The following is a 24,955-nucleotide window of genomic DNA, read 5'->3' on the forward strand; positions in this document are numbered from 1 at the left end:
GAAAATTATTTAACAGGATATGAAGTACTGGTACATGCTATAATGTGGATTAACCTCAAAAACATTATGCTAACTAGAGGAAAACGTTACAAAAGACCACTAATTATATGACTCCATTTATTTATAAGTCCAGAATGGAGAAATCTAGAGAGATCGAAGTATGTTAATGGTTGCTTTGGGTCGGGGCAGTGGAAGAGATGGGGGAATTGTGGAGTGATTGCCAAAGAGTAAGAGATTTCATTTTATGGTGGTGAAAATCTTCTAAAATTGATTGTTATGACGATTGTATATGTCCTACAAACCATTGAGGTGTACACTGGAAATACAATTTTATAGACTGAATTATATTTCAATAAAGCTATTAAAAAGTTTTTAAATTACTTGTCTAATTTTATGTTTCTTTTCTAAATACATATAGAGACAGATATCCCTCTTTATATTTTCTGACAAATGATATCACAACTGTCACTTATCTATGTGTAAAATAATATTTGCATGAGGAAATGTTCATTTGAAGCAGATTTTTCCCTACCACGAATGCCAATTCTGTTAAATTCCTAAACTATATTCAGTTTTCACTGTTACACTTCCTCCTTTTGACTTGGATACGAGAATCTTAGCGCTAAATGAATATCATGTTCAAATGTAGTGAATCACTCAGCAAGCGTCTAGCATTGTGACTAGCCATAGTAAGCAATCAATACATAACAGCTGCCATCATCATCAGTACCAGCGTTGTATTACCTCCACCACCACCCCAGGTTTTTGACATCTAATCTATGCCCCTTTTCTGCTTGGTTTCTGGTATTTTAACCTGAATTGACTTGTAGTTGTTCCATAGTGTGTGTAAATATGTACATATTCATACGCATTTGTGCCTGCGTTTGTATTTATGTATGTATGTGTGTGTGAATTGAAAACTTTCCAAATTCCTTAAAGAAATAGTTGAATTATAATTCAGTAACCTGATTGAGGAATACTACAAAAATCTGTTATTGACTACAAGAAGGTTTTTCTGCCATTGTTTTCATCTCCATAGGTTATTGGGGAACAAGTGGTATTTGGTTACATGAGTAAGTTCTTTAGTGGTGATTTGTGAGATTTGGGTACACTTAATCACCTGAGCAGTATACACTGCCCCCTATTTGTAGTCTTATTCCTCACCCCTTCCCACCCTTTTTTCCTCCCGTGTCCCCAAAGTCCACTATGTCATTCTTATGTCTCTGCATCCTCATAGCTTAGCTCCCACTTATGGGTGAGAACATGTGATGTTTGGTTTCCCATTCCTGAGTCACTTCACTTAGAATAATAGTCTCCAATCTCATCCAGGGCTCTGTGAATGCCATTCATTCATTCCTTTTTATGGCTGAGTAGTATTCCTTCAGATATATATACATATACATAAAACACCACAGTTTCGTTATCCACTCCTTCATTGATGGGCATTTAGGTTGGTTCCATGACTATAAAAAGTTTTGATAATTTTACAAAGAAGCTAAATTGTGTTCTCACTTTTTTTAGCTGTCAGGTATAATAGCTTTCTGCTTCACTGATTTGCAGATAACTGTTAGGTGCCTATGCTAAGCCTTGCAATGAGTTACAGCTCCCTATTTGGAGGAGAAAAGTAAAGAATGTGTTTTTCTCCTATGAGATTTGTAACAGGTAAGTGAGGAGTGTCTATTTAAGAATACGGCACAGATGAGTTTGCTCATGGTCCACTTAAAACAAAGGATTTTTTAAAAAGCCACTAATTAAGGAAAGTTTAGAATTTCTCAGGACAAAAGATAAATGTTGATACTGTTTAATCTGTCTCACTTGATACTAAGCCCTCTTGCCATCTACATCCTTCCGATTCTCCAAAAAAAAAAAAAAAAAAAAAAAAAAAGAAAGAGAAATTGAAGTTGAAAGTTCCCATTAGATAAGTTTGGTGAAGCAAGATTTTGCTGTACATGACTATTATTGTGCTCCTAACTCAGGCATCTGAATAATTGATTTCTATTCTCACAACCCAATTAATTTTTTACTAGTTTCACATTGAATTAGTCATTAAAGCAAAGCTCATTAAAATGCTGACATGTGTTGTGTTTAGGTTGCTTTTGAACAGTAGAAAAAATTAAAATTATTCATCCAAATATTCAAAAGAGAAGGTAAGATAAAAAGACATAAGAAGAAAGTCAACCAACTATGTACCAAGATGAATATCTCTATTTCCTAAAAGATGGAAATTGACATTTTTTAAAGAAAGTGGACACGGTGTTTCATTGTTACAGTAGATGCTTTATGTTACTAAGTACAAAAAGTATTCCGAAGAGTAATAGTTGACCTATTAATGGTAGTTATAACTGAAGAGTAATAGCAAAGAAGTAGGTACAATTTAAGTAGTAATTTTTACTTCTTTGAAAGTTTTCAGGAATAATGCAAGTGATAACCTCAATTGTAAGAATCAATAAAGACGATATGATTATCCATTGTTTACATTCCTTATTGATGTATGGAACTGGAAGTTATGCACTTTTATTCAACCTGAATACTTAAGTGCTAAACTATGAACCATCAAGGTCTTCTCTTGTTATGATTTGGCTGCAGATTTGCTGCTTTTTCTTGAACAAATCAATGTTTTGTAATTTGGATTTGTCTCTAAAAGACTGAGAATAGAAATGTTTAACATTCTCTCCAGATTGATTTAAACATTAGTGGAACCTTCAAATAATTATTGTTAATTTTGTATTTATAGTTGACATATAATGTGGATATTAATGGAGTATAGTGTGAGGTTTCAGTACATTTATATATTGTTTAATGATCAAATCAGGATAATTAGCATATTCTCACTTTTAACATTTATCTTTCCTTTGTGGTGACAGCAAGAACACCAGAACTTATTCCTCCAATCTAACTATAACTTGGAACCCATTGACCAATCTCTCTCAGTCCCCTCCTCCTACTTGCCTTCCCCAGCCTTTGGTAATAAATACTCTGCTCTCTAATTCTATGAGATCAACTTTTAAAAATTCCATGTATGAGTGAGATAATGTGGTGTTTGTCTTTCTGTACCTGGCTTATTTCACTTAATGTAATATCCTGCAGGTTGCTGTAAGTGACAGGATTTCATTCTGTTTTGTGGCTGAGTAGCATTCCATTGTGTATGTATACACATCACATTTTCTTTATCCATTCATCTGTACATGTGTGTTTAGGCTGATTTCATATCTTGGCTATTGTGAATAATGCTGCAATAACCATTAGGGTGTGGATATCTCTTCAGCATAGTGACTTCATTTGCTTTGGATGTGCAACAAGTAATAGGACTGCTGGATCATGTATTAGCTCTATTGTTAATTTTTTGTAGAACCTCCATGCTGTTTTCCATAATGGCTGTACTAATGTACATTCCCACCAACAATGTATAAAAGTTCCCCTTTCTCTAGATTCTCGTTTTTTTAAATAACAGCCATTTTAACTGGGGTAAGGTGATTGATATATCATCGTGGTTTTGATTTACGTTTCCCCTATGATTAGAGGTGCTGAGCATTTTTTCATATATCTGTTAGCCATTTGTATGTCTTCTTTTGAGAAACATCTATTCAGGTCTTTTGTTCATTTTTTAGTCAGATGATGATGATTATTATTATTGCTATTGAGTTGTTTGACTTCCTTATATATTCGGTATGTGATGGTTAATATTAAGTGCCAAGTTGATTGGATTGAAGGATGCAAAGTATTGTTTCTGGGTGAAACAATAGTACCCGAAGTATTGTTTCTGTGAGGGTGTTGCCAGAGGAGATTAATATTTGAGTCAGTGGACTACCAGAGGGAGGCCCACCCTCAGTGTGGGTGGGCACCAGCCAATCAGCTGTGTGGCTAGAAAAAGCAGGTGGAAGAAGGTGTAATAAGCCGGCTTACTGAATCTTCTGGTTTTCATCTTTTCCCCATGCTGGATGATTCCTGGACTCTTGGACTTACACCAGTGGTTCACCAGGGGCGCTCCAGCCTTGGGCCACAGACTGAAGGCTGCACTGTCCGCTTCCCTACTTTTGAGAGCTGGGGACTTGGACTTAGCCACTACTGGCTTCCTTGCTGCTCAGCTTGCAGACAGCCTATTGTGGGCTTCACTTTGTGATTATGTAAGTTAATTCTCCTTAATAAACTTCCTTTCATATGTACATATATCCTATTAGCTCTGTCCCTTTGGAGAACCCTGACTAATATGCAGGATATTTACCTCCTGTCAAACGCAAAGTTTACAGATACTTTCCCATTCTGTAAGTTGTCTCTTCACTATACTGATGGTCTCCTTAGCTGCACAGAGGCTTTTTAGTTTGATGCAATCCCACTTGTCTATGTGTGCTTTTGTTGCTTATGCTTTTGAGGTCTTATTAAAAACAATCTGCTCAGTCCAGTTGCACAAAGCCTTTTTCCTATGTTTTCTTCTGGAAGTTTCATAGCTTCAGGCCTTCCATTTAAGTATTTAATATATTTAGATTTGACTTTTATGTATGGTGAGAGATAGGGGTCTAAATAAATAATCTCTTAAATATATAAATATATATACACACATATAAATATATAAAAATCCATATTTATATATGTAAATATACAAAATACATATTTATATGTAAATATATAAATACATATTTGTGCTATATGCTATGTAAATATATAAATGCATAAATGTGCTCTAATTCCTAGCACATTTATGTATTTACATATATAAATATGGATTTTATATATTTATATGTGTGTGTATATTTACACACACACACACATACTCACACAATGGATATGTGGATTCAGCCTTAAAAATTAAAGAACTACTGACTCAAGCCATAACATGGATAAATGTGGAGGACATTATGCTAAGTAAAATAAGCTAGTCACAGCCGGGCAGGGTGGCTCACGCCTTAATCCCAGCACTTTGGGAGGCTGAGGCAGGTGGATCACAAAGTCAAGAGATCGAGACCATCCTGGCCAACATGGTAAAACCCCGTCTCTATTAAAAATACAAAAAATTAGCCAGAAGTGGTGGCAGGCACCTGCAGTCCCGGCTACTCAACAGGCTGAGGCAGGAGAATCACTTGAACCTGGGAGGCAGAGGTTGCAGTGAGCCGAGATTGCGCCACTGCACTCTAGCCTGGCAGGAGAGCAAGATTCTGTCTCAAAATAAATAAATAAATAAATAAATAAATAAATAAATAAATAAATAAGCAAGCAAGCTAGTCACTAAAGGACAAATACTGTATGATTTCACTTACATAAGAAAGACAGAGAGTGGAATGGTGGTTTTTAGGGGCACCATCTAATCAGCTGTGCGGCTAGAAAAGGCAGGTGGAAGAAGGTGTGACGAGCTGGCTTGCTGAGTCTTCCGGTTTTCATCTCTCTCCCATGCTGGATGCTTCCTGCCCGTGGACATCAGACTGCAGGTTCTTCGATCTTTAGATTATTGGACTAAAGAATCCTTTGGATTCCCTTTAGGGCAAGTTAGGAGTGGGGAGTTGGTATTTAATGGGTACAGCGTTTCAGCTGGTGAAGATGAAAACTTTCTGGAGATGGATGGTGGTGATGGTTGCACAACAATGTGAATGTATTTAATACCACTGACCATTACAATTTAAAATGGCTAAAATGGTAAATTTCATGTTATATGTATTTTAGCACAATTTTCAAAAAGAATGACAATAACTAACATTTACTGAATACTTGAAATGTGGCAGATGCCCTTCTAAGTTCTTTCCAAACAGAATCTCATTAAATTCTCGCAGCAAGCCAGTGAATAATTATCATTATTCCTCTTTCACAGGTGAATAAACTGTGCAGATAGAGGTGTTGAGGGACAATTTTCCACAGGACTCTCATGTTTCTCTATGTTTTGTGAGCAGAGGTTACCCTTTTTCCAGACTACCTTCTCAAGAATACATGTATAGCAAATAGACTAGGAAAATAAGCATAGTGTCTTCTTTCAGGGCATAAGCAGGTTTGTTTATTGTCCAGTATAATAAAGATAATGTCTTCCTTCAAGGTGAAGTTCAGGCAGGCTGACTGCCCATTACAAAACATCTGCGTTCCCTATACCAAGGAGTCCTCTCCTATAACACAATCCACTGTATGTGATGATATCGCCTGCCTTCTTTGCATCACCCTGTAAGAACTGGGGCTTAGGGCACTGGCATAAATGCTGATATTTTGGCTACTGATGTTGCCATGAGTAACAAAGTCCTTTGTTTCTGAGTCAAGAGTCTCATGTCTTCTGCCAATATCCATGAAACTGTGGCAGTTAACTTGTTAGCTTGCAAGTAGGGTGAAATATCAGACTCTTCACAGTTCTGAAAACAGGTTCAGCAAGTTTCCCAAGATCACTCAGCCAGAAAGTAGTGGAGTTAGGAATTGAACCAGCTCAGTTCTAATTCCTAGCACATGCTTCCCCCATCCATCTTGCTATACTGAAAGAAACGGTGGCCAGAAGACAGGAGATAACACTCAAATATGCTATTTAAAAGTTAATAAACCATATGTATCCTTTAATAAGCCAGCCAAGTTATAGTCGATATACTTTGCCTCCACTAATTATGGTCAATTTACAGGGAATGAAAATGTATCCAAAATGATTAGTATAATCAATGTGTCAGACAGAACTGCTCTTCATTCTGTCCTGATCTTTCCAAACCTTTAGTTTTCTGCTTTTATTTCAAGGTATCATTTAAAACATTATATCTTGCATGAATCCCTTCCTATTCCTTCATTGAAAAATAATATGACATTTCCCTGAATTCTGGATTATTTTGCATTTCTCGCTGAGGTCAACATTGCAGAGCAATTGAGAATGTGGTTTCTGGAGCCAGACTGCCTTGATTCTAAACTTGGCTTGCCATTTCTTAGCTATGTGACCCTGGGCAATTCACTTAAGCTTATGAGTCTGTTTCCTCACCTGAAAAATGGAGATAATAATGTTGATAGATCATAGGTACAGCCATGATAAAGCAAATGCATCTGTGTGTCACTATACCCTCATGGTTTAAGAAGAAAAACGCACATTTTCTATGAGTACACTTCAGCCTTTTTTGGCTTTGCAGCCAGTTTTGTTAGGTGTGCAGCCCAACATAAAATGTCCTGTGTTATGAGATTAAATGAGTTCCTCCACTTAAAGTGCTCTGAATACCACCTGGCATATCATTAAGTTTTCAATAAATGTCTGCTATCTGTATCCATTTCTTACAGCCCTTTTAAATGCTATTTGGCTTACTGGCTACAAGTGTATGTTACCTCCAGTGAGTACAGATGTAGTCCCACCTATTCTGCCAAATATCATTGACTGTGACCCTCTTCCTGATTATTTTCGAAATATCAAAAGAAAATCACAGTTCCTTCTAAATTATCCTCAAGACTGTTTTCATGTTTCCGTAATCAAGTCCTGATTAAACATTACCCCCTTAATCAGCCTGAGCCTCAACACTTCTTCAGTGGTGTCACTTAGAGTTGGAATTCTGAGACACACCAGCAGCACTGCCATCACCCGGGACCCGGTGGAGCTGGAAAGCTGCTACGTTCAATGTTGGTAGAATGGGAACAACTCAACCACAGACATGTCTGCTATCACTCTTACATAAAAGAGACAACACACCTGTGCGATACCTGGGCCGATAAGAGATCCTCAACAAGATTGCCTGCACATGCTGAGACTTCAGGCTTCCGGGATGTAACAACTCTCTCCCCTGTTTACAAAAGTGGAGCAACATGAGTCTGTTTTCTCAACGACGTGGTTCTCAGGACTTGCATTTTCCTCTGGCTCTGTTACTAAGGATGTCTCCCTGTGAAGACTCCTTTCTCTGTGATCAATTATTTTCAGTGACTCACTTCGTCTCTCTCTCTGCAGAGTATCAGGTGTATCTGTCTAAATGCAAATGGCAGAGGAGATTCAGGTTTTTTCCAAAGTGGCTGCCATCCTCTCTGCTTGTCAGTGGGTATGAATGAAAACTTTTGGAATAACTGAAGTGAAAAAAGATTGACCAAAAAGACTGCCCAAACCAATTTTTGGAAAGGGGTGGAACAACTAGAACTCTCACACATTGCTGATGAGAATTAAAAAAAAGGTACAGCCATTCTGGAAACAGTTTGTCAGTTTCTTAAAAAGCTAAACATACAGCTACCATATGACCCAGCCATTCCACGCCTTGGTATTTACTCCAGATAAATGAAAGCATGTATCATTTCCAGATGTCCATGTAAATAACGACTTCATAAATATATGAATATTTAGACCTTTATTTGTAGCAATCAAAAACTGGAAATAACCCCAAATTTCCAACAAGAGATGTACGGATAAACAAGTTCTGGTATATATTTAGTAGACTATTACTTTGCAATAAAAATAAACTATTGATACAAAACAATGTGTATGGACCTCAAAATAATGACACTGAGTGAAAAAAAAGCCAAGCAAAAAAAATAGTACATAGAGTATGATTCCATTTATATAAAATGATGAAAATGCAACCCAATCGATAGTGACAGAAAGGAGGTCACTGTTGTCCTAGGGATTGGGCAGTGGAGCCCAAGAGGAGCAAGAGGGAGGGATTACTGAAGGCACTGGCAATTCTGTGGGGCGATGGGTATGTTCATCATCTTGACAGTGATGATGGGGTGTCTACATATATCAGAACTTATCAAATTGTCCCTTTCATTATATGTGGTTTATTGCATGTCAGTCAAACCTCAATAAAGCTGTTTTTACAAAATGAGTACGGGGGAAAATGTGCCACCTAATCCTTTTCTCCAGAAGTGATTGAGTGCTGTCCCCTCCTACTGAATCAAAATTCCCTGCTGAATATCCATCACTTAGTTCTTAAAAAACTAGGAGCTAGCTTGTTGAGGGCAGAACTGACTTTACCGACCTTTGTGTTTCCCAGGAACCTTACCCACTTTACCTAAGTTTGCCTACCTTTGTGTTTCCCGGGAATCTTAGCATAATACCTTGCAGGTATCACTGGCACTGCATATAAGCATATGAAATGAGTGAAGAATAAATTAACTAATGAATTGAATAATTATCAATGGTAACAGTTATTTTGTTATTAGCATGTAGCTCTACAATTGCTAACTTCCCTCTCCCTAGGATAAATTATTTCCTTTGATAAGCCAATACTTCTCACTCCAGATTATCAAGCAACAAACCTTTGTTTGAAGATCTATGAGTATAAATGATGCAATTCATAAAATAAGAAGTATTATTAATTTCTCTTTAAACAGAGCACTGAGGTAGTCTCTTATGTGTCCTTTCAGCACCATTAAAACTTGGAATTGTGTTCAGTAGCTCCTCAATTCAGTAGATAAAGTGCTGCCAACATTCAGGAATCTGAATGTAAATGGAAAAGGATCTGTAAATAGAAGGAAAGCTTTAGACCAGGAGATGGGATCCTGGTGTTTCACTCCAGAATGTGCCACTTACTGACTGTTTGTTTCATCACTCTTGGGCTTAAATTGCTTCATCACTCTTGGGCTTAGTTTTCCAGTCCTAAAAAAAGATGATGAAGCAAAATTACTCATGGGGATTTCCTATGCCAACATTCTGCGATTTGATTCCAGGAGGGATCTATAGACTATACCAGGGCTGAAGCGTAGTCTTTTGGGGAGGAGACCAAATGAGGTAGGCAGTTGAGGGATTAAGTGGAGGAGGAGAGGGTTAAATTTGCAGGATATTTCTACTCTTAGAAATTCTAGTACATGGATGGGGGTATTCAGGTCCCAATTCTTTACTATTGAACTGTGTCCTTGGAGTATACCTCTCATCACATTGTACCTCTTCGGGAGAACATAGAGCATTAGCTATGTGTCCTATCCACTTGCTGTGGGTAAGCTGTATAATGAAAAGAGCATGGCAGCTTTGATCTGAAGGAGTATGAGCCACTCATTCAGCAACTTTTCCCTGCATGTTTTGTATTTAGGGACATCAGGCAGAGATTTGGCATAGTCTATGTTCAATCACTGTCAGAGACCAGAATTGCATTTTCTGCCCTGTTTCTACTTGGCAAGAGTCCTTTTGTGCTGATGCCTAATGGGATGCAGTTTCCAGAAGAGTGATTGATTGCCAGGTGCAGGCATGATTAAGCCAGTGCAACTGTGGGTCACCCCACCCCCATAGTGTAAGAAGCAAAGCACACATTTTCTGCAAGGACACTGTAGCTTTTTTTGGCTTTGTAGCTCACGACAAACACCCTATAGTAAAAAATAAATAATAATAACCTATGCATATACTCAGCAAACTAGACTCCTTCATGGAAGCAGAAAGTGAAGAAAACAAATACGTTACTGTCAGGACTTGGGATCAAAACCTAAATATGAAAAATGGAAGCATAAAGGTCATTTGAAAAGACTGCTTTACTAGTGGTGTCATTCCCATGCTGTACTTATTTAGCCAAATTAATGTGATATGTGTGTAGCCCAGTTATATCTCAGTCTGTTGTTCCAAACTTGAAGTCTATCTCTGTCCCAAAGAAAAAAATATCCGTTTCTGAAAGTCTTGAAAAGCCAATGTGCTAGGAGAAGAGAAAAAGGATAATTGAATGCAATTCAGCACCAAGATCTCTTGGTGATACGAGTATCACCAAGAGATACTTTCCATCCCTTCTGGCTATGGCAACTTGCAGTTTGACAGTGTAGAAAAGACAAATTTCTGCCACTCTACCTCCTATCCCACCACACAGGGATGGGCCAAGGCACAGGATCCAAAGAAAGGTTCCCCTTCAGGATAAGAAAGTACGGGGAAACTCAGGACTCACTGGTCCATGGCAAGGATGGAATACCGATGGATGGGTCTTACAAAGGACTCTTGTTCTATCATGGAGAAAATTTGTAACAAACCTTGGACTCAATTTCTGGGAGGAATTCCCTAGACTATTGTTTTCTATGGCCCCTAACTCTCCCATCTGGGAAGTTGGAGGCTTAAAAGTTTTCACAGTCAAGACTTTTAAAGTGCAGGCTTGTTTCTTTTAGCAATGCATTTCCTTCAAAAATATAATGGGCTTCTGATCTATTTACTCCCAGTCAATTCCATGTGCGAATTACCATACCCAAAGTTATTCTCTAGACAGAGCGCTCAGGCCTCTGTATTTGTCTGCTTCCTTACCCCTGTGCTGAACTCTCTAAACTTAAAGCATACCAAAGTATATCTAAAACAACAGGCTTGGGCAGGAAGAGAACATTCTTAACTTGATCTATGCTACAGTATTGAGTTTCTTTGTAAGTCCTTATAGACCTTTTCTTGTTCAAAGTCTTTATATTTCTTGCTGTTTGGATTCCAGAAGCAGTTGGCTTTTCAGATTCAAATTTCTAGATTGCTATCACCTTTTATTTATGCTTTTAAATCAGCCAATCCCTACAGGTACTTATTTCTTCTTTACAATACCTTGCTAAACACAGTAACACACACAATGCACACACAGATGCACTGGGTTTTTCTTACCTATTCCCCTAGAACTAAAGATTTAGGAGGCACTTATTTTGACTTCCAAGTTGCTGAAAGTGACAATATTACCAAAATGTTTTGCCACTTTATGCCATGGGTTGTCATCTTTCCAGCCTCTGAATATTTGTTTACTCCTCAGCAGATGCTTGACCACTAAGCAGAACCCATATATTTTCAGTTTTCATTAAAGCAGAGCCCTACTTCTGATGTCAATTTCTAGTCAGTTGTTGGGGACATAAAATAATCATGCCAACAAAAAGACCATTCCACACCAATATTGAAGAAAGAAAGAGAACCCTATTATTGGGAAGCATTAGCGGATTTATACACACATAAAGTCATAAAAAATGTGACTACAAAGTCTGGAGAGAATTTCACACAAATTTATACAGTAAAGTAGTAGAAAGAGCAATTAAAACTTCCCTTATTTCCTCAAGAGACAAAAAGGCTGAAGTGTGTGACAATTCTCGCTCACCTCCTGAGATGCTTCTGAGCTAATTCCAGGGGTACACTTCTACATAAACAACTATCTCATGACCTTGGAGATATCTCTATATTGTAGAGCCTGAAGACTAGGCTTAATATCTAAAAAGATTTATCTTTATTGCAAAGGTTAGAATAAACACTCAGATTTATTATGGCTCCAAGAAAACATTTTAAGGGAGAAAGGGGGAAATGGTCTCTTTGCCCTTTATAAGCAGAGAAAAACATCTTTATTTATACTTACACTGTAAGTATAAAGCATCATGACTTTAACATGATGAAGGGTGTCTGGAAATAAGCAACTGGCATTTTCAAGTCCAGAAAGCCTACTAAAAGGGTGGCAAAAAATAACGTGTCTGACCATGTGCTGAGGCCAGTAACTGATGTGGCAGGAGGCTTGGCTAGGGGAATATAAATTCTGGGAAATTCAGAGCAGACCTAGTGGGGTCAAGAGCAATATCGAGTTACTTCTTCAGAATCAAGGTCATTCTGACTGAGATTGACCCTTTATCATGTTAAAGTCATGATAAGAAATAGACCTAACATGAATATGGTTCTAAAACAATAGAAGTTTTTTTTGTTTTTTGTTTTTTTGTTTTTTTGTTTTCACATAATAGTCCAAGATAGGTGTTCCTGGTCTGCAGGTCAACTTTCCTCCACGCAGTTATTCAGGGACCCATGCTGACAATGCACCTGCCATCTTCAGCCTATGACTGGCAAGATCATCCTGGGGATTGCCATCCCAGTTAACCATGAAAGCATGGAGGAGGCTTTCCTCTTTTTTTAAAAGCCTTAGCTTAGAAACGATACCTATCACTTATGCTCACATTCCATCAACTCAGTCCTATGGCCACACTTAACCTGCAAAAGAGTCTGGAAAATGTGATCTAACTCTGCCCAGGAAAATTAATTGCCTGAAGAAACTAATTTGGTAAACAGCTAGCCATGTCTACCACAGGAAATTAGACAAAGCAATATGAGAGCAAGATCACAGGACCTGTAGATAAATTAATTAAAAGGCAGTGTTTTTCAGAAGTGTTTACTTTTCCAGTAGTTGGTGCAGTCTCTAACCCAACTGATCCACTCCTAGAATTACAACCTGGCAACGCTTCTGGTAGCTCTTCTGCAACAGCATCTTCTGTGCTGCATTCTTCTTGCTCATTTAAAAGACAATCTCAGTCAGAATGACCTTGATTCTGAAGGAGTAACTTGATATTGCTCTTGACCCCACCAGGTCTGCTCTGAATTCCCCAGAATTTATATTCCTCTAGCCAAGCCTCCCTCCACATCAGTTACTGGCCTCAGCACATGGTCAGACAAGTTATTTTTTGCCACCCTCTTAGTAGGCTTTCTGGACTTGAAAATGCCAGTTGCTTATTTCCAGACACTCATTCAATTCTAATGTGAGTGTGTTGAGAGCAGGGTCCTTGTTTATCCCGGCACATGAAGAAGCTTCTGAGACATATCTACTAAAGTATTTTTGTTTGAAGATATGAAAGACACCAATCTATTCTGTAAGTGTCCTAGCCCCCACCTTTCTCACTTGTATTAACCACGTCTCCTTATTTTCTGTATTTTGATGCTATGACATCTGGCGCCTTGCTCTCTCTGGAAGGACTACAGCTCCCAAGATTAGCCAGTTCCTAGAGATAATAAATAACTTGCCCAGGAGCACGCTTTCCAAATGTAAACTAACCATTCCAGAGCCAGACCCAGCCACTTCCTGTATTGATCTTTCTTACTGCACACCCGTATCCATCTGTCCTCATCACTCTAGGGCCAGTGTATTAGTCAGAGTTGTCCAGAAACATAACCAAGAGGATAGATGAATACAGATGCTGCTTGACTTATTATGAAGTTATTTCTCAATAAACACATCATAAGTTGAAAATATCATGTCAAAAATTCATTTAATATACCTAACCTACTGAACATCATAGCTTAACCTACCCTACTTTAAATGTCCTCAGAACACTTACATTCAGCTACAACTGAGCAAAATAACCTAACACAAAGTGTTGAATATCTCACATAATTTAATGAATATTGTACTGAAAGTGAAAAACAGAATGGTTGTGTGAATACATTAAGTACGATTTCTACTAAATGCATATCACTTTTGTGCCATTGTAAAGTTGAAAAATTGTACTTGGAACCATTGTAAGTTGGGGATTGTGTTATAATACAGAGAGCTTTTTAAAAACAGAATTGGTTCATGTAATTGTGGTGGCTTGATAAATCCAAAATCTGCAGGGTAGGCCAGCAGACAGGTGTATTAGTCCATTTTCACACAGTTATAAAGATACTACCTGAGAATGGGGAATTTATAAACAAAAGAGGCTTAATTGACTTACAGCTCCCCATGGCTGGAGAGGCCTGAGGAAACTTACAATCATGGCGGAAGGCAAAGGGAAAGCAAGGCACGTCTTACATGGTGGCAGGAGAGAGGAGGAGAGTGAAGAGGTAACTGCCAAACACTTTTAAAACCAGCAGCTCTCGTAAGAAGTCACTCACTATCATGAGAACAACATGGGGGAAACCATCCCCATGATACAATCACCTCCCACCAGGTCCCTCCCTCAACATCTGGAGATTACAATTAGAGATGAGATTTGGGTGGGGACACAGAGACAAACCATATCAGCAGGAGACCCAGGGAAGAGTTGCAGTTCAAGTCCAAAGGTAGTCTGCTATCATAATTCCTCTTTGCTCAGGAGAGGTCAGTCTTTATGCTATTAAGACCTTCAACTGATTGGATGAGGATCACCCACATTTTGGAGAGTAATCTACTTTATGCAAAGTCCACAAATTTAAATGTTAATTTCATGCAAAAAACACCTTCATGAAAGTACCCAGAATAATGTTTGACCAACTATTTGAGCACCATGGCCCAGCCAGGTTAACACATAAAATTGATTATCACAGCCAGGTACCAGATAACTCAAGACAGCTCCTCTGCTCCAGAGCCCATGTTTTCCCCTCACTCCCTCTGCCTCCTGACAAACCTCAGTGCTTCCCCATGTAAGCCCCTATGTGGCATGCCATGCCTCCTGTTTCTAGGGATCTGTGAGTATATCAAATTCTTTCTTACCATACTTAATCAAAACAAATCCTGGTTACCCTTATAACATCACTAAATAGGGGAGGCATGGTGGCTCATGCCTGTAATCCCAGCACTTTGGGAGGCTGAGGTGGGCAGATCACAAGGTCAGGAGATAGAGACCATCCTGCTCCTTTGTGGACACAGTGAAACCCCATCTCTACTAAAAATACAAAAAATTAGCTGGGCATGGTAGCACACACCTGTAGTCCCAGCTACTCAAGAGACTGAGGCAGGAGAACTGCTTGAACCTGGTAGGCAGAGGTTGCAGTGAGCTGAGATTGCACCATTGCACTCCAGCCTGGGTGACTGAGTAAGACTCAGTCTCAAAAAAAATAAATAAATAAATAAAATAAAAAATAAAAAATAAAAATAAAAAAAATTCACTAAATAGGATGTTCCAGGTATTTTTCCTACAGGATAAATTGTATTACTGGAAAACCATCTCTAATTCTGGAATTTAAAATCTTTATCATTTTTATCATAGGCTGAATGGCTTTTGCTCACTTACTCTGTGTTAGCTTTCACCTCTGAGTCTCATATTTTCCGACTGACAAAGTAGTAGTATCTGGTACCCCAACTGTGAGAGTAAAACCAACGATTGTGAGCTTTTCCTTCTCCAAGAATTAAACTCTGAGGCCTAAACATAGCCCTATTCAATCTCAAAGTCGTCTTGAAGCCTCCAACCCCTGAACCTTTCAAATATAATAAGCTAATTAGAGCTCTTTTGGGATACTGTTCAGACCTCATTCTCACCCCTTTCAAATCCAAAGCCTATGTTTTTAATGACCAGTGAGTTGGCAAAACGATGTTGGTTGCTGTATGTGAACTTCAATAAGTGACCCTTACCAAATCTGGCCATCAGTTGTTGTATCTCTCTGGTTCTTTATGAAAATGCAGGATACCTGCTGAAGGCTCTGCTGGTTATTTCTCATTTTCCATGCCCACTCCCGTATTGATTCTCTGCTCTTCTCTGCCCTGTTCAATGCCCCAGGAAGCTCTGACTATATAACCTAAGCTACCTTGCTCCTGGCTCCTGCTTATGTTATGCCAGTGGAAGGCACTAGCAAAAGAGAGAAAGAATGGATATGGCTCTCCACATCCCTCCTGCTCCACCAAAGCATTTCTGACAATTGCTGTATGTCTTCAACAGCCTACTTTCTGGAAGGCAGCCCCTCCACCAGGGTTCCAGTTCTCACTGATTCCAACAGAGGTAATTTCTACCCTTATTCCATCAGCTCTGGGGAGGAGTGGCAGTGGCAGTGGTAATGGCTTGCCATTGTTTCTGGTCTCTGGGTTCCTCGCCTTTATGTTATTGTTTCCCTAATCTGGCCCACTTCTCTGGAAATAGTCCCTTCACTGAATTCTCTTCATTTGAAACATTTATGCTCCCTGACTCAAATAGGACCTTTGCAACCTACAGTAGTTTTGACAAGACAGGTGAAAGAGGAAGAAGCATCTCCTAACATGGGGAACTGGCCTAACACAGCTAAGCCTCAGCGTTGTGAAAGCAGTTCTGGGGGTCACAGCTACACCAGGTGCTCTCTTATTGGACGAAAATTATCTAACGGACCGCCAGCATCAGACAAGATCACTCTGTGACCTTGATGAAGTGAGACTAAACAGGATCACTTCAAAATGCTTGTCTAAACACAGACAAAGACAAGGTCTTTATGCAAACCACAAAATGTCAAATCTCCCTCTCCTGGCTAATATGAGTGACAGTTGCTGGTCCGCCAATTATAGCTTTAGCCTTGCTTTGGTCTTGCCCTCCTTCTATATAAGATTTATCGAGATGCCCAATTATAAGATTCTTCACACTTTCTAACAGCACTCAATCCTGAGCAAACCCACATTTCCCAGGACCCTCTCCAAAATCACCTAACCAACACTTTTAGGTCATTTCTAATATTCTTACTGAGGCACAGTTCCCCATGGCGACAGTCTCGCTGACTTCAACAAGGAATAAAACCACTTTGCTCAACTGCACATGTGTTTCTGGTAGTCTTAGACCAGATTCTGTAACCACTGGAAATGCTCTGTGCCAGATGGCCTGAGATCTTTGATTTAAATTCCTCCTTACCTTTGCTCTAAGCAAAATTGACAGGCAGAAACATTACAAGAGCCCTCAAATGGGGGAGAGCTGAGGTCGCCACACCTAGAAAAATACTTTTCCTAGAAAACTATGTGTCATCTAGCCCACCCCAATCCTAGGAAAGCAAGACAATCCAAACCAGGCCATCACTAATGCATATGCATAACAATGCCTGGTCGAAATTCGTAGCCACACAAAGGCAACTGATCTAGTTGTGACATCTACCAACATGTCAGGCCACCAAGCCTACTAGAAGCCCAAGACATGATCTTAGGTTCTTCCAGTACCTCATGGGGCATGCTTCAAAATACCCAAGTATTTAGAATGGATACCCTTGGATTAGAGATGGCTCAGAGAGGCCTAAAGACCTGCCGCAATTTCTGTCATCTCAAACATCCTGGGATATTATCAGAAAGATATATTTTAAGTGCTTGGCTTCCTGATGGCCAAGACATCATCCCAATAATGTTACATGCTTTTGCCAAACTGGCATATTTTCTAGGTACCAATATTCCACTGCTACTCCTCTGTATCACCCATAGCAACTGTCTTCATCAAAAAGATCTACTTTCACAGACTGCCCAACTCTCTGATCTCTGACTATGCCCCTTGGTTTCTCGTTTTGGTTTCTTGTTTCCAAATTCTTGTTTTGGAAAATGCTCTCTGAGTTTGGGCTTACACATCCATACCAACCAGACTATCACGTACCTCTCCTGGGCCAACAACAACCTGGAGTGGTCAACTGAGCCCTAGAATATTGCAGATAATAGAACTAGCCAATCAATCCAGATGCTTTCCAAGACCTAAACTTTGCCTATAATAATTTACCCTGCTCCTCTACACAGACTGTCCTCTTTCAAAAGTATCGATTTGTCCTCCAAACTCCTTACACCAAACACCTCACCTCCTCAGTAGTCAGAGTATTTAAGAAGACATGGAAGACATACTCTCTCTTGCACCCAAGAATAGGGAATGTGTCGGCAGGGAATCTAGAATGGGAGATGATGTGCAAAAAGCCCTTGCATCTGCTAAAACCAGAGGATGGTGACGTGAGTCTTTCAAGTTAATACCTATAGTCAACTCTAGTTTTACAGTTTGCAGCTCCAATCACCCTCCATTATTTTGTCCAACCTGTTTTTATGACTCTCTGCTCCATCTGGCCTACTAAGACCCTGTTCGTTACATCTTCCAGGTTCCAGAATCTAAGATTGGTAACCTGAACATGTTGTCGAAGGCCTTCTGAACTCTTGCTTAAACTATTTCCAGTCTCAGGACTTTCAAGTCCTAGGTGGTGACACGGTGACAGTGTATGGGATAGAACACGTACTCTGGAATTTAGTGTCTGCACCCCTCGAATGAGTCTAAAAGAGGGTTCTGGAAATGGGAGTATCTCCCTCATTCCTGACTCTACAAAAGAGCCAGTCCTCCCACAAATCCTCCTGGGATAGACACATCAAATCTGATGAGGTAGCAGTATCTATTTTTGACAAATACCCTGAACTATTTGTTTTATAAGTACCCTGTAAGCAATACATGCTCTGTTTTAAGTCCCCTGTGAATGATATCTGTAAGTACCCTGAACTGTCTCACTTCTTTTCAAGCTACTTTCCAACCCAAGATTTAGATATTGATTCTGGCTCACAGTTGATGATATACTTCAACTTCCATCTCTATCATACTCAACTCCACCTTCTGACTGAGTGATATGCCTCCTTCCATCTTCTCCTTCTCACGGGAGAAACTCCTTCCATCCACGAATCCCAGGAAACTCTGTAGCTCCGGTCAGCCCTGGAAAGTGCTGGGGAAATTAGGTGCTTTGACAGCTTCTGTTTGATAACCTCTGCTCTTCTTTACATTCTGATCATCCATCTTTCCATCTATCTACCTATCCAAATGTCCAGTCAAAATTTTTAAGAGTTTACTATGTGTCACAGACTATGTTAAACTCTTGAAATAAAACCAGTGCATATCATCGAGTCTACAGTGTAATGGTGGAAAGCAACTTAAAAAAAAATTGTATTAAAAAGGCTTTATGTCCTAATAAGCATAAGGAACAGCATGTTGTGGGAACTTGATGGTACCTAACTGCCTTGCTTTCTACCTCCTGCATTTCCGTGACTCCTCTCTGACCCCTCTATCTCTTCCTCTTCCAACACGCTTTAACTCCTGAGCCTACTGTCTTATCACAACTGATGTGTCTCCTTCTAGTTTCCCATATTTTCTGTCTTTTCCTTGCATATGACATGAAGCCCCACAAGAGATACATTATATTAAAATTTGTCACTAATTCCATGGCAAGGCATTTAAATGAGATTTTTGTGAGGCTAAACTCAGTACGAAAAATTTGTGTTGGGATAATGTCTTGCCTGTGTGCATATGCTATCTACTGTAGAAGAGCAGATGAAATGAAATGCCCTCTGTAATTGCTGTCTTTGGGGAATAATATGGGAGATAGGACAAAGTGACATTATTACTGCATCAACCCAGCCCCATGAATTTAAAAATGTTTATGTGAAAGAAAAGAATTTTCAACCCACACTTTCATATCCAGCCAAAGTAAGCTTCATAAGTGAAGGAGAAATAAAATCCTTTACAGACAAGCAAATGCTGAGAGATTTAGTCACCACCAGGGATGCCTTACAAGAGCTCCTGAAGGAAGCACTAAATATGGAAAGAAAATACAAGTATCTGCCACTGCAACAACATACTAAATTGTAAAGCCCATTGATACTATAAGGAAACTGCATCAATTAACAGACAAAATAACCAACAAGGATCATAATGACAAGATCAAAATCACACATCACAATATTAAACTTAAATGTAAATGGGCTAAATGCCCCAATTAAAAGACACAGACTGGAAAACTGGATAACGATTCAAGACCCGTAGGTGTGCTGTATTCAGGAGATCATCTCATGTGCAAAGACACACATAGGCTCAAAATAAAGGGATGGAGGAAGATTTATCAAGCAAATGGAAAGCAAAAAAAAAAAAAAAAAAGCAGGTGTTGCAATCCTAGTCTCTGATAAAACAGACTTTAAACCAAGAAAGATCAAAAAAGACAAAGAAGGGTATACATAATGGTAAAGGAATCAATGCAATAAGAAGAGCTAACTATCCTAAATATATATGCACCCAATACAGGAGCACCCAGATTCATAAAGCAAGTTCTTAGATACCTAAAAAGAGACTTAGATTCCCACATAATAATAGTGGGAGACTTCAATACCTCACTGTCAATATTAGACAGATCAACAAGGCAGAAAATTAACAAGGATATTCAGGACATGAACTCAGCTCTGCACCAAGCAGAACTAATAGACATCTACAGAACTCTCCACCCCAAATCAACAGAAAATATATGCTTCTCAGCACCACATCACACTTATTCTAAAGTTGACCACATAATTGGAAGCAAAACACTCTTCTGCAAATGCAAAAGAATGGAAATCATAACAAACAGTGTCTCAGACCACAGTGCAATCAAATTAGAACTCAGGATTAAGAAACTCACTCAAAACCACACGACTACATGGAAACTGAACAACCTGCTCCTGAGTGACTATAGGGTAAATAACGAAATTAAGGCAGAAATAAAGAAGTTCTTTGAAACCAGTAAGAACAAAGACACAACGTACCAGAATCTCTGGGATTCAGCTAAAGCAGTGTTAAGAGAGAAATTTATAGCACTAAATGCCCGCAAGAGAAAACAGGAAAGATCTAAAATCGACACCCTAACATCACAATAAAAAGAACTAGAGAAGCAAGAGGAAACAAATTCAAAAGCTAGTAGAACACACGAAATAACCAAGATCAGAGCAGAACTGAAGGAGAGAGAGACAAGAAAAACCTTCAAAAAATCAATGAATTCAAGAGGTGATTTCTCAAAAAGATTAATAAAATAGACCACTACCCAGACTAATAAAGAAGAAAAGAGAGAAGAATCAAATAGACACAATTAAAAAAATGATAAAGGGGATATCATCACTGATCCAGGAGAAATACAAACTACCGTCAGAGAATAGTATAAACACCTCTAGGCAAATAAACTAGAAAATCTAGAAGAAATGGATAAATTCCTGGACACATACCTCTTCCCAAGAATAAACCACGAAGATGTCAAGTCCCTGAATAGACCAATAACAAGTTCTGACATTGAGGAAGTAATTAATAGCCTACCAACCAAAAAAAGCCCAGGACCAGACAGATTTACAGCTGAATTCTACCAGAGATACAAAGAGGAGCTGGTACCATTCCTTCTGAAACTATTCCAAACAAGAGAAAAAAAGGGACTCTTCCGTAACTCATTTTATGAGACCAGCATTATTCTGATACCAAAACCTGGCAAAGACACAACAAAAAAAAAGAAAATTTCAGGCCAATATCCCTGATAAACATCAATGAGAAAATCCTCAATAAAATACTGGCAAAGCAAATCCAACAGCACATCAAGAAACTTATCCACCATGATCAAGTCAGCTTCATCCCTGGGATACAAGGCTGGTTCTATATACTCAAATCAATAAACATAATCTGTCACATAAACAGAACCAATGACAAAAACCACATGATTATCTCAATAGATGCAAAAAAAAAAAAAAAAAAAAAGGCCTTCCATAAAATTCAAAACCCCTTCATGCTAAAAACTCTCAATAAACTAGGCATTGATGGAACACATCTCAAAATAATAAAAGTTATTTATGACAAACCCACAGCCAATATCATACTGAATGGGCAAAAACTGGAAGCATTCCCTTTGAAAACCGGCACAAGACAAGGATGCCCTCTCTCACCACTCCTATTCAACACAGTATTGGAAGTTCTGGCCAGGGAAATAGGCAAGAGAAAGAAATGAAGGGTATTCAAATAGGAAGGAGGAAGTCAAATTGTCCCTGTTTGCAGAGGATGTGATTGTATATTTAGAAAACCCCATCGTCTCAGCCCAAAATCTCCTTAAGGTGATAAGCAACTTCAGGAAATTCTCAGGATACAAAATCAATGTGCAAAAATCACAAGCATTCCTATACACCAATAACAGACAGAGAGCCAAATCATGAGGGAACTCCCATTCACAATTGCTACAAAGAGAATAAAATACCTAGGAATCCAACTTACAAGGAATGTAAAGGACCTCTTCAAGGAGAACTATAAACCACGGCTAAAGAAAGTAAGAGAGGACACAAACAAATGGAAAAACATTCCATGCTCATGGATAAGAAGAATCAATATCATGAAAATGGCCATACTGCTTAAAGTAATTTATAAATTCAATGCTATCCCTTTCAAGCTACCATTGACTTTCTTCATAGAATTGGACAAAACTACTTTAAATTTCATATGGAACCAAAAAAGAGCCCGTGTAGCCAAGACAATCCTAAGCAAAAAGAACAAAGCTGGAGGCATCATGCTACCTCACTTCAAACTCTAGTACAAGGCTACAATAACCAAAACAGCATGGTACTGGTACCAAAACAGATATACAGACCAATGAAACAGAATAGAGGCTTCATAAGCAATGCCATACATCTACAACAATTTGATCTTTGACACACCTGACAAAAACAAGCAATGGGGAAAGGATTCCCTATTTAATAATTAGTGCTGGGAAAACTGGCTAGCCACGTGCAGAAAACTGAAACTGGATGCCTTCCTTACACCTTATACAAAAATTAACTCAAGATGGATTAAAGACTTAAACATAAGACCTAAAACCACAAAACCCCTAGAAGAAAACCTAGGCAATAGCATTCAGGACATAGACTTGGGCAAAGACTTAGTGACTAAAACACCAAAAGCAATGGCAACAAAAGCCAAAACTAACAAGTGGGATCTCATTAAACTAAAGAGCTTCTGCACAGCAAAAGAAACTATCATCAGAGTGAACACACAATCTATCCACCTGACAAAGGGCTAATATCCAGAATCTACAAAGAACTTAAATAAATTTACAAGAAACAAAAAAAAACAACCCCATCAAAAAGTGGGCAAAGGATATGAACAGACACTTCTCAGAGAAGACATTTATGTGGCCAAAAAGCATATGAAGAAAAGCTCATCATCACTGGACTTTGGAGAAATGTAAATCAAAACCACAACGAGATACCATCTCATGCCAGTTGGAATGACTATCATTAAAAAGTCAGGAAACAACAGATGCTGGAGAGGATATGGAGAAATAGGAATGCTTTTACCCTGTTGGTGGGAGTGTAAATCAGTTCAACCATTATGGAAGGCACTGTGACTATTCCTCAAGGATCTAGAACCAGAAATACCATTTGACCCAGCAATCCCATTACTGGGTATATACCCAAAAGGATTATAAACCATGCTACTATAAAGACACATGCACACATATGTTTATTGCAGCACTGTTCACAATAGTAAAGACTTGGAACCAAACCAAATGCCCATCAATGATAGACTGGATAAAGAAAATGTGGCACATATACACCATGGAATACAATGCGGTCATAAAAAAGAATGAGTTCATGTCCTTTGCAGGGACATGGATAAAGCCAGAAACCATCATTCTTAGCAAACTAACACAGGAATAGAAAACCAAACACCACATGTTCTTACTCGTAAGTGGGAGTTGAACAATGAGAACACATGGACACAGGAGGGTAACATCACACACTGCGGCCTGTTGAGGGGTGAGGGGCTAGGGGAGGGATAGCATTAGGAGAAATACTTAATGTAGATGACGGGTTGATGGGTGCAGCAAACCACCATGGCACATGTATACCTATGTAACAAACCTGCATGTTCTGCACATACATCCCAGAACTTAAAGTACAAAAAAAAATTATGCAAAAATACTAAAAAGAGATGCATCTTATATACTTGCACACATGTAAAAGAGACTTGGATCAAAGTACTGGAAAAAGTAATGAAAAGAAAATATAATTTACCATACAAAAGGTCATTTCAGATGTGTGTTGGAGTCTCTGTCCAAATCAGGCAGGGTCAGAGCCTTGCACCTTGGGGTGCCCTAGTGCTTTGGTGGCTGCATCCCCCTCTCTCACAGATATCTTGGCAAGCTGTCCAGGAGTGCTGGCCAGTTTCTTTCATTTGTTTATTCATTACTTCATTCAACAAAGATTTGCAAAGTTCCTACCATGTGCCAGGCTCTCTGCTAGGTTTGAAATACAATTGTGAACCCGAAGGATCCACGCTTTCATGAAGCTTATATTTTAGTACTGGAAGTGGCCGAAACTAGAGGGTAATAGAATGTAACTGTAATAGTTCTAATACTTAACTTGGATGTGCCAGGTAGTAAATGTTTTACTTATATTAATACTCATTGCTACCCTAAGGTTAAGATTATTATTCTCACCTATATTTTTATGAAATTTGTTATCCTCATTTGACAGAGGAAGAAACTGAAATTCCGAGGAATTAAGTAACTTATCCCAAATCAGTTTTATTTGCCCCTATAATGGTTAATATTGACTGTCAACTGGATTGGATCGAAAGATGCAATATATTGTTCCTGGGTGTGTCTATAAGGGTGTTGGCAAAGGAGATTAACATTTGAGTCAGTGGACTGGGAGAGGCAGACCCACCCTCAATCTGGGTGCTGTACTAGCATTTAATCAGCTGCTAGCGCCAAGCAGGCAGGAGAAGATGGAAGAGCAGACTTGCTGAGTCTTCCAGCCTTCATCTTTCTCCCATGAGGGAGCTTCTGCCCTCGAACATCAGACCCCAGGTTCTTCAGATTTTGGATTCTTGGATGTACACTAGTGGTTTGCCAGGGGCTCTCGGGCCTTAGGCCACAGGCTGAAGGCTGCACTGTTGGCTTCCCTACTTTTGAGGTTTT

At 38.9% G+C, this 24,955-nt stretch overlaps 1 long non-coding RNA gene across 1 annotated transcript in view; it reads right to left on the reverse strand.

The window, feature by feature from the left end:
* The window catches only part of LOC126948020 (uncharacterized), a 96,558-nt gene that overhangs the window by 7,115 nt on the left and 64,488 nt on the right, over positions 1-24,955 (reverse strand). Inside the window, exon 4 of the long non-coding RNA XR_007723314.1 lies at positions 9,440-9,505. This is a non-coding gene — a long non-coding RNA (uncharacterized LOC126948020). The remainder of the gene's footprint in view (positions 1-9,439; positions 9,506-24,955) is intronic.

The sequence above is a fragment of the Macaca thibetana genome, chromosome 2 (assembly GCF_024542745.1).
Source record: "Macaca thibetana thibetana isolate TM-01 chromosome 2, ASM2454274v1, whole genome shotgun sequence".
NCBI lineage: Eukaryota > Metazoa > Chordata > Mammalia > Primates > Cercopithecidae > Macaca > Macaca thibetana.